Here is a 10388-nt window from a genome sequence, read left to right as displayed (position 1 = left end):
GTCCCAATACCTCCTGGCCCCCTTATCCATATCTTCCCAGGAAGTGAGAGGTTCCTGGGGTTACCTTCCCTAATCCCTCCTGTCTGTCTGAAAATATCAACCAGTTCATCTTTCAAGATTCAGCTCAAGCTTTACCTCCTGTACAAAGCCTAAGCTGCTACTACCCCATCCCTAGTAATTAAATTGACCATTTTGCTTTTATACCCCCTTACAGCCCTCTAGATTATTATAAGTCTGCCTTACCTGGCTAGACTATAAACCCCCTGGGGTGGAACCTGTATCTTATCTTTCAGTCTCCTGAAACTAACAGTGTCCTAACATTTAAATATATTTACCGAATGAATAATGATCAATGTTCTCCACTCTGTTCTATTTATCTTCTGACAAAACAACTCACAATTGCAGTTTTTTAAGCAGTGAGGAATTTGGAAGAATGGAATGAAAAGATTCTAAAAACCCTAAGTCAAACTTATTTAAGTCCTGGCTGTGCTGAATATTAACTCTCGGGAGACAATTTATCAATTTATTCCTTTTTTTTTTTTTTTTGTTACTTCAATTCCCAGTTCAGTATAATCCAGGAAAAAAAAGTTTTTTTTTTTTGAGATAGAGCCTCACTCTTTCACCCTGGGTAGGGTGCAATGTTGTCATCATAGCTCACTGCAACCTCAAACTCCTGGGCTCAAGTGATCCTCCTGCCTCAGCCTCCTGAGTAGCTGGGACTACAGGTGCATGACACTGTGCCTGGCTAATTTTTCTATTTTTAATAGAGATGGGGTCTTGCTCTCACTCAGGCTGGTCTCCAACTCTTGAGCTCAAGCAGTCCTTCCGCCTTGGCCTCCCAGAGTGCTAGGACTATAGGCTTGAGCCACTGTGCCTGGCCTAAGAAAATTTTTAAACAATACTGATATCTAGGTAAACATCCTAGAGATTCTAATTAAATTGGCCTAGAGTAGGGCCTGGCTTTGGGAACTTTAAACACATCAGATGATTTTAATATGCAACCAAAGTTGAGAACCACTGCTTTAAGTGAGACCCACTGCTTTAAGAATCGGGGCTTACATATCCTTTGTATATTGAAAACTACCAACTTTACAGGTCCAACTGTAACCTAATGCCTTACCTCTAGACTCCAAAACATAAATGTCTCATCAAGAATGTCTAACAGGCATCTCTAGTTTAAAATCTTCAAAAGCAAGTTTATCCCGGGCACCAAGTAAACTCCACCCTTTCAGTGGTCCCCACCAAAATCCTTAGTAGTCATTTGCATCTGAGGAGATAGAAGAGCAAATTGAATGGTGGAGGAGGAAGTCAGATAAAGTAGGTTGAGAAGTAAATAAGAGATAAGGAAGCAGAGACTTTCTCTGCAAAAGAGGGAACATAGGAAGCCAGCTATAAGTGAAATTAAAATAAAGAGACTTGTTTACAGGTTGTTTTATGACTTTGGAGATTGACTTTGTTTAAAAGGTAATGAGAAGGACCCAGTAAAGAAGTACATTGAGCTTATTGCCTACTTTCTCTGAGTCTTCATTTCATCATATGTTGCTCAAGAGCACATAGGTGATATGGCTTACGAGACAAGATAGATGAATTGGAGGGATATTTAGAAGATAAACTTAAGAATTTGTATTTGGACGTGGGCTGAGATAAGGGGAGGAATCAAGAATGGCACTGAGAGTTGCTGGTTCATGGGAGGCTGAGGGTGCCCTTCACTGAGCTAGAGAAGAGGAGAGAAGGAAGAGGAGATTTCAGGGAGCAAAAGAGAAGCTCAGTTTTACACGTGGTATATTGTAGGTGGTATTTATTATTCAACATTACAAATCTTTACTGAAGCATTTAATCCCTGCTAAAGGCTACAGGGATATATTGCTAATGAATAAATCCTAGTTCTTTTCTCCAAGAAGCTTGCAAAGTTTTAATAAGTACACGAAAATAACCATAATAAAAGAAGAGTAAGGCAAGTGCCATAACAATTATGCAAAGATCTAAAGGTGTTCAAAAAAGCATGAGATTCTTTTCATGTTCGGGAGGTTACTGGAGGTTAAGATTCAGGAAAGACTTCAAGGAGAAGGTGATGTTTGAGATTAGTCCTGAAAAACTGATGACATTTCTATAAGCAGTAGGGTTAGGGAGAATATGCCCAGTAGAAAAACTGTGTCCACAGGAACTGTGATGGAGCTAGGAATGTTTACAAGACTAACACTGTATATTCAAGGTAATGTGGGGTATATATGCCCTGGTGATGAAAAGTAAATCTAGAAAGACAGGCTGAACTCTGGAGTTGGGCAGGCCTGGATTGGGACACAATTTCATCACTTGCTAAATATCAACATAGGGAAAGTTATTTAATCTCTCTCAGCCGGTTTTCTCATTTCTATTAATAAAATTGGCCTAATCATACATTTCCTTGGAATGTTTTGTGATATGTGGTTTATAATGATTGTTTAATAAATGGTAGGTATCATTATTTTGCAGAAGCCTTGAATTCCAGGATGAAGAATTTATATTTTTTTAGTCAGTTTATGGAAGGTTTTGCACAAGGTAATTATGTTGGAATACTCTGCCGGGAATATATAGGATGGAGGAAGGAGGGAGAGAGAGGAGGCAAGAAGACAAATTAGAGGTTATTTTGCAGTCAAGTAGTAGGCAATAACTAGTCCTCAGGCTGATGCTATTTGATGGCCGATCAATAAGTTCTATTTCTGAGTTTTCAGAATATAGAAATCTTTTTTATTTTCTTCTGTTTTCATCCTACTGTTCTACCACTGGCTTTTTCTGCCAGTGAGAAAAAGGAAAATTAATGAAACTTCAATCAACCAACATTACCATTAAAAAAAAAAAAAAGAAGGGACTTAAATATTTCTGATTATTTATTTTATTTTATTTTTTATTTTTGAGACAGAGTCTCACTCTGTTGCCCGGGCTAGAGTGCCATGATGTCACTAGCTCACAGCAACCTCAAATGCCTGGGCTCAAGCAATCCTCCTGCCTCAGCCTCCTGAGTAGCTGGGACTATAGGCATGTACCACCAAGCCTGGCTAATTTTTTTTTCTATATATTTTTAGTTGTCCAGCTAATTTCTTTATATTTTTTTTTTAGTAGAGACGGGGTGTGGCTCTTGCTCAGGCTGGTCTCGAACTCCTGAGCTCAAAGGGTCCACCCACCTCGGCCTCCCATTGTGCTAGGATTACAGGCGTGACCCACCTCGCCTGGCCCTAAATTTCTTTTAAAATGAAAGACCTTATTTTCCATATAATGAAAAGTTCAAGGTAGGACATAATCTCTGATTAATATGTGAAAGTAAGTATCTTTGAAAGATTTAGATGAAGCAGGCTGAAATTAACCGCTTGAATTTAATCTTTTATGTAGAGTGTTTATAAGGTCCCTTTGTTCAAACAATACAGTTGAGTCACTATAGCATTCTAGGAATTTCTACATATATAATTATTTATTTATTTATTATTAACCAGGGAGACACAGCCTCTGGTGTAAAACGAAGGTGCATTCCCTATCAGTTACTTTTTAAAAGGCAGTAACAGGGCAAAGCTCATTCAGAGTCAGGAAACTTGCCACTAACCAGCCACATGGGACCTTGGACAAGTCAGTTAACACTCCTGAACCTCAGATTCCACATCTGTAATTGTCAGAGGTAACTTATTCCCTGTCTCATGCTCAGGCTGTCGTGAGGATCAAATGAGGTATCAGATATAAAAATGCTTATGTTTCATAAGCCACAAATGCAAAGGATTATTATTTAGACAAATCTACATCCACATAAATAAGGTACAATCATCACAGCTGTATTTGAAACTCTCCCATGTATTAATACTTTGTTTTCTCTCCTGTCCTCCAGAGGCCTGCATGTTTTGTCCTTTTTTTCAGTTGGCAAGCATTTTATACCCATTTGTAGAACACAGTTAACCTCCCATTTTTGGTGATATTTCCAAAGTGTAATTTTCAGCTAGTAGTAATTTTGTCACTCTGAATTTCTGTTTGCCCTCCTTTATGTTTTGGGATAAGTATGGGGGGGGTTGGTCTCAGATTTAAATTATTTTACTAAGGACAATTTTGTGGAAGGAAAAGTTATTTTTCACTCATTTAATAAAACAACTTTTTTTGGTACAGCAAACTCTCTCATTAAGGGCTGTGCTACAGACTCCAGAGATGATTTAAGAGACTGAGTCAGCATGTTTGTCTTGTGATGCATTGGAAGATGTGTTAGTTCCCCTAGAGAAAGAAGAGAAATTGAAAATAAAATCTTATTGCCCCCTCCTTTTTTAAAATTTTTTATTATTGCCGACAAAATGAAGCAGTTTTTTTCTGAAATATAGATGCATGGATGAGAAAGTGTGTATAATTACTAAATAAGGGAAGGACTTGCATAATTAAATTGAAATTCAATGCATTTTATGGAAAGGAAAACCATTCCAACTAAGTTTCTGGCAGATAATAATGAAGAAAAAAATTGAAAACATTTGAGGCTCCAAAGTCACACTTCTGTTGATACATATGGCGTTAATGGATTTTGTGCTCCTTTGCCTCCTGGTAAGCAGATGGTTTATATTTGTGCTTAAACTAGAGGTTAGATGGCTTGGTGGAAGAAAAAGCAATGACTTTTCATCTCAAGTTTAGTTTTGGGCCTAATGATTTGTGGATTTAGCTCTGCCAAAGGATGAAGACAACAAACTTTTCACACACGTATTGTCATGCTTAATACTCTTTAAGATACTCGATGACGATGACTGGTCTTGGTAAATAAATCACAGCTGATCTTCAGAGTGATTTTGATTTTTTTCACAGAAGCCAAGAGGGGTTCAACAGATTTTATAACAGTTACTTCTCTGATCTAGAGCAAAAAGTTAAACCAGGGAGCTGATATCTGTCATTGGATTGCCTGCTCAAGTATAAGAAATCCAAATGATAATAACACATTAAAAATATACACTAGCTTTTGATAGGTTAACTAGAAAGTTATATTCCTGTAAATAATTATGCTGCTGTGGAACTACAGTAAAGAACTCCCCTCCTCATGTCCCACATCCCACCCCCACATTTTATTAGGAAAATACTGGACCTATTCCAAATCCTAACAATTTAAAACTGTATGTTCTATACAGTGATTACATATTTTTTTAGTTAGCCGAGCATCATGGCATGATCCTGTAGTCCCAGCTACTCAGGAAGCTGAGGGCCGAGGATCACTTGAGCCCAGGAGTTTGAGGTTGCAGTGAGCTATGATGTAATTTTGGGAGGGCCTTGTGACTGGAGGTCACGTGACTGGAGGGTAAAGAGGGCTTCTGGAGTTTTGGGGATGTTCTGTTTCTTGGTCTCAGGCTGATACATGGTGATGGGATGTTCACTTTGTGAATGTTCACCAGCTTATACGCTTTGTGAATGGAAATAGTGTTTCTAATTGATAAATGTGGCAAGCACACTCATAAATGAAATTTAAACAAATGTGATACTTGGGAAACAAATGCAGCCACAGGACTGCTTCTCAGAAGTAGCTTGTTTAGAAAATGATGAAAGAATATTGCAAACCTCTCGGTATAAGATTCCTGGCTGGAAACTGCGCATGAAAGTCAAGAAGGAGGAGTTGATGATTTCCTTTTGGTAGGGTGGAGATGCTAGGAGCAAAATAAGGGAAGGGGATGGGCTAGAACTATGAGAATTAGATCAATAAACATATTCTCACCTGGGCTCCCTGAGCCCCTGGATGCCACACCTCTGTTAACACTAACCATAATTGTTGTGAGCTAATTCTATAAGAAAGAACTCTTACCTTCTTTACAGTTTGGTGTGCATTAAAAAAAACCCCACAAACAAAAAACCACTCTGGAGAGAATGTTTGTAAGTAATTAAATACACTAATTGATTAATGTTATTTCGCTCAAGAGATGATTGGATGGAAAACTGTGACATGTTAACAGAAAAAAAAAATAGCATGTGCAGTGCAATTTATTTATTTTTTGTATATGAAAAATAGCTATATAAATGTACATCAGAAAGACTACAATGTGACAGCAAAATCTCCCAAACAGTGATTTTATGTGGAGGGGATATAGATGATTTTCATTTTCTTCTTATTTATCTGTATTTTCAAACAATCATGTGTTACTTTTAGAATAAGAAAAAGTTCTTAAAAAAGACTGTGGGAAGAAAACATTTAAGTTATGGAAACATGGGGTAATAATTATTACTTATACTGTAAATCTATAGACTTCAGGGAATAGAAAGTGATTGAAATATAGTCATAAAGAACGTAGTATTTATATTTCCTTTCAGACCTTGGCGAGTAAATATTTTAGAAGTAAAGTATTTAGCTAAGTCAGGTTGTATTTACTGAATGAATCCTGTATCATGATGTCTGTTATCATTTAAGAAGAGTTATTAACTGTTGAGTAACACACTAAACAAAATCCAGTGCATACGACTTTCATATTTATATAAAAATAAACTTAGCTTTACAAATTAACAACTTATCCTTGTCTTTCTGAAATAATTCAAGATTTGAACTGAGTACTATTACCATTAATAGCTATTCCATGTTCTGACTAGAAACCATCAGAATCCATAAGGAGTAAGGGAAATTATAATATGTAGTGATGTAGAAGACACTGGGAAACAGGCACTCACATGCTACATATATTTTCACCACTCTAAAGGCAACCTGGTAATACTCATCAAAAGCCTTAACATTGTGAGTGTCTTTACAACCAGCATTTCCATTTCTAGGAACTTACCCTACATAATATACAAGAAGGTGAACACAACAATAAGGATGTTCATAGCATAGTTTCTGACAATGAGAAAATAGAAATAGCTTAAATGTCCTGTAGAAGAGGATCATTTGCTTTCAGCCTTGATTAAATTATAGTAATCATTCAATAGTGTACTATGCAGTCATTAATAAGAATTTGTGGCCCAGTGCAGTGGCTCATGCCTGTAATCCTAGCACTCTGGGAAGCTGAGGCAGGAGGATCCCTTGAGCTCAGGAGTTTGAGGTTGCAGTGAGCTATTGCACTCTAGCTTGGGAGACAGAGTGAGACCCCGTCTCAAAAAAAAAATTAGAAAAAAGAATTTGTGCATGAATGAACCTAATAAACACAGTGTTGAACAAAAGAAGCCAGACACAAAAGAATATATGCTATAATATAAGTCATTTGTATGGAGTTCAAAACCAGGCAAAAGACCAGCCTGAGCAAGAGTGAGACCCTGTCTCTACTAAAAATCGAAAAATTAGTTGAGCGTCATGGCATGATCCTGTAGTCCCAGCTACTAGGGAAGCTGAGGGCCGAGGATCATTGAGCCCAGGAGTTTGAGGTTGCAGTGAGCTACGATGTAATTTTGGGAGGGCCTCATGACTGGAGGTGGAGGGTAAAGAGGGGTTCTGGAGTTTTGGGGATGTTCTGTTTCTTGGTCTCAGGCTGATACATGGTGATGGGATGTTCACTTTGTGAATGTTCATCAAGCTGTTCACTAGTAACTGCTTACTTTTCTATATGTCTGCTATACTTCAATAACATTTACCAGAAGATTGTAAGGCATATTAATAACCTAGAAAGGTGTTTAGCATATATTGCTAAAGTAAAAAACATAAAACAGTATAATCCTATTTTCTGACTTAAAGTATTTTGTAGAAAAATAAATGGAGGAGGCATGTTCACAAAATGGCATTGGTAGACATCTCTGAGTGATGGGATAATAGGTGATTTTTATTTTAATATTTTTAAAAAATATTACAATAAATATATACATTACTTTTTAAAGAGAAAAATCATTATAATATTATTGTGATAATAAAATAGACAGTAGAGTCAATTAAAATATGCTAATAGTGAGGAACTAGAGAAATAGCTGGCTAAAATCAAGATTAAACAACCTGACATTTTACAAAGTCCTTGGTTCAAAATAGAATACTTTTTATTCTAGAGGTACATGACATGTGGCTTCAAAATGAAGGAAGAATGTGAAAATTCTAAAGCAAGTGTATACTGACTGATCGCACCGCACTAGTTCACTAGTGATATGAAGCAGTCTGGACCTCAATTGTCCTATCTGTAGAATGGGCTTAATAATACCTTGTCTGCATCCTCCCAGAGGAAATTTGAGGATAAAGATGTAATGATATGGGAATAGCTTTGAAGTTTTCAAAGACCCTGGTTCAAAGTATTATTACAAGGACAGTTTATGAGAAAAATATGGGATTGCAAGCTACTTGAAAATTTTGTGAGTTTTGTGAAACTATACTTTACCATTAGGAAGCACCTATACATTAAGAAGATTTTAGGATAAGACTGCTTATTTTTCTAACCTTTGTAAAAGAACATTTTTATCAAGAAAAAATGAACAGAAAATAACCTTCTATTATCAGTTCGAGAAAAATGGAACAATTTTACAGCTCTAAATTATTTTTAAAAATTGGATGATAGCACTAATTCTATAATTCTTGTGATCAGCTGAATGTTTCCAACTGGAAAGAGAAAGATGAGTCCTTGACTTCAGAGAACTCATTTGCTTCAGCTGGTGTTGCAATTACGCCTATCTTCTTATTATCAACTGTCTTTAATTTGAGACTTACAGTCTTCAGAATTAGATAAATGCTAAAGAGCTGATAGTTAAAAGTCTTAAACCTAGAACTTTTACTTTCTACTCCCCACCCCCACTCCACCTACATTCTCTAGTTTTGTTTTTTTTTTTCCCCCTTAGGGGCATGATATTGACATATATTTAATATTTTACAATGAATTCTATTTTGAACTACTACATTTACTTTGTCCTATAGTGTATCTGAGGATTGTATGTCCAAAATTTAACTTACTAGTTAGTTTCATATAAAAGTTTTGATGCACTAGAGGCTCCCTGCCCCCTAATATGTTCAGTTTGATTATCTACATCTTATTTAAATAGAACTGTGTAAAGGGAGGCCTACCAAAAGAATTAATCAACTGCTATGACTTTGCAAACTATTTGTGAACAGGATTGCTGTCTTGACTCTGAGATGAGAGTAGAAATGGTGATTGTTTTCCTGACAAAAATATACATAGATAATAGTTATAAATTTTCAATAGTAAACTAATTCCAGAAAGATATAAATATAATAGAAAGGCTTTGGGAAAGTCATTTAAGTGCTCTGAGCCTCAGTTTTCTCTTCTGTAAAGTAGGAATAACAGCATGGTTGTAAGGATGAATGAATTAATTCACATCAATTGTTTACAACAATGCCCAATACTTAGTAAGTACTCAATAAAATGTTAGCTACTACTGTTATTTTTATAAGTGTAAATGTCATTCTACTTTCAGAAGAAATTAACTGCAGAATGCCAAAGTCAATACAAACAGACAAAGTAAGATTGAACAGTTTAATAGAAACATTTTCGTGAAAATGGATATTGTTGCCTTATCCAAAGTACTACCATTTACCAAGTAATTCAAATAATAAATTGCATCATCTCTTAATCATCATGTTTGGAAAACACTCAACCTGGCTAAATTTATGATATATTGTATCTTACTGGAATTTGGCTTACCTATTATAAAAACAAACTAACACACACACACACACACACACACACACACACACTTTTCTTTGTCTTAGGCCTTTATTCACAATACTGCATTTTTAAATTTACAGACATATATATGTCACATTTAAAACAGCAAAGTTGTGGAAAGATTACCATGTAAGGTATATAGGCATTTATTGAGTTGGCCTCTGATATAAAGAACTCTTCTTTCGTCTGGGAGACATACAGCAGGGGACAATGTTCCCAGGGCAGAGAAGTGTAAAAATCATTTTTTTCTAGGTCAGTATAATTCTGTAATAAGGTCCTTGTTACCAAAACAATGCAGAGGTACATTTCAATTTGTACACCAAAAAAGAAAACAAAAGGAAGGGAAGAAGCCCTTTTTTATAGGTTATCTGAGTTATTTCTCACAGTAATATTGAAATGTATTACATGGATATGTAATTTTATAAATGAGAAACTGGGTCTCCTAGTCTGTAGAGGCAGGTAAGGGGAAGACACCATTCTGGGAACTCAGGGTGTCACTAAAAGTCTTGAAATCATAATCAGGGCTTTTAGAATGCAAGGTGACTGGTGCTTAGAACAGTTTCACATTTCACAGGCAATGAAGAGCTCTTCCTCCATCCCTCGCTCCCTCCCTCCCTTCCTTCCTCCCTCCTTTCCTTCCCTCTTTCTTTCTTTCTTTCTCTTAAACAGATAATATATAAAACTTTTTTTTTTTTAATGTTTTTATTTTTTGAGAGAGAGTCTCGCTGTGTTGCCCAGGCTAGAGTGAGTGCATGGCATCAGCCTAGCTCACAGCAACCTCAAACTCCTGGGCTTAAGCGATCCTACTGCCTCAGCCTCCCGAGTAGCTGGGACTAC

This window comes from Lemur catta, chromosome 1 (assembly GCF_020740605.2).
Source record: "Lemur catta isolate mLemCat1 chromosome 1, mLemCat1.pri, whole genome shotgun sequence".
Classification (NCBI taxonomy): domain Eukaryota; kingdom Metazoa; phylum Chordata; class Mammalia; order Primates; family Lemuridae; genus Lemur; species Lemur catta.
This window is presented reverse-complemented; position numbering follows the sequence as displayed.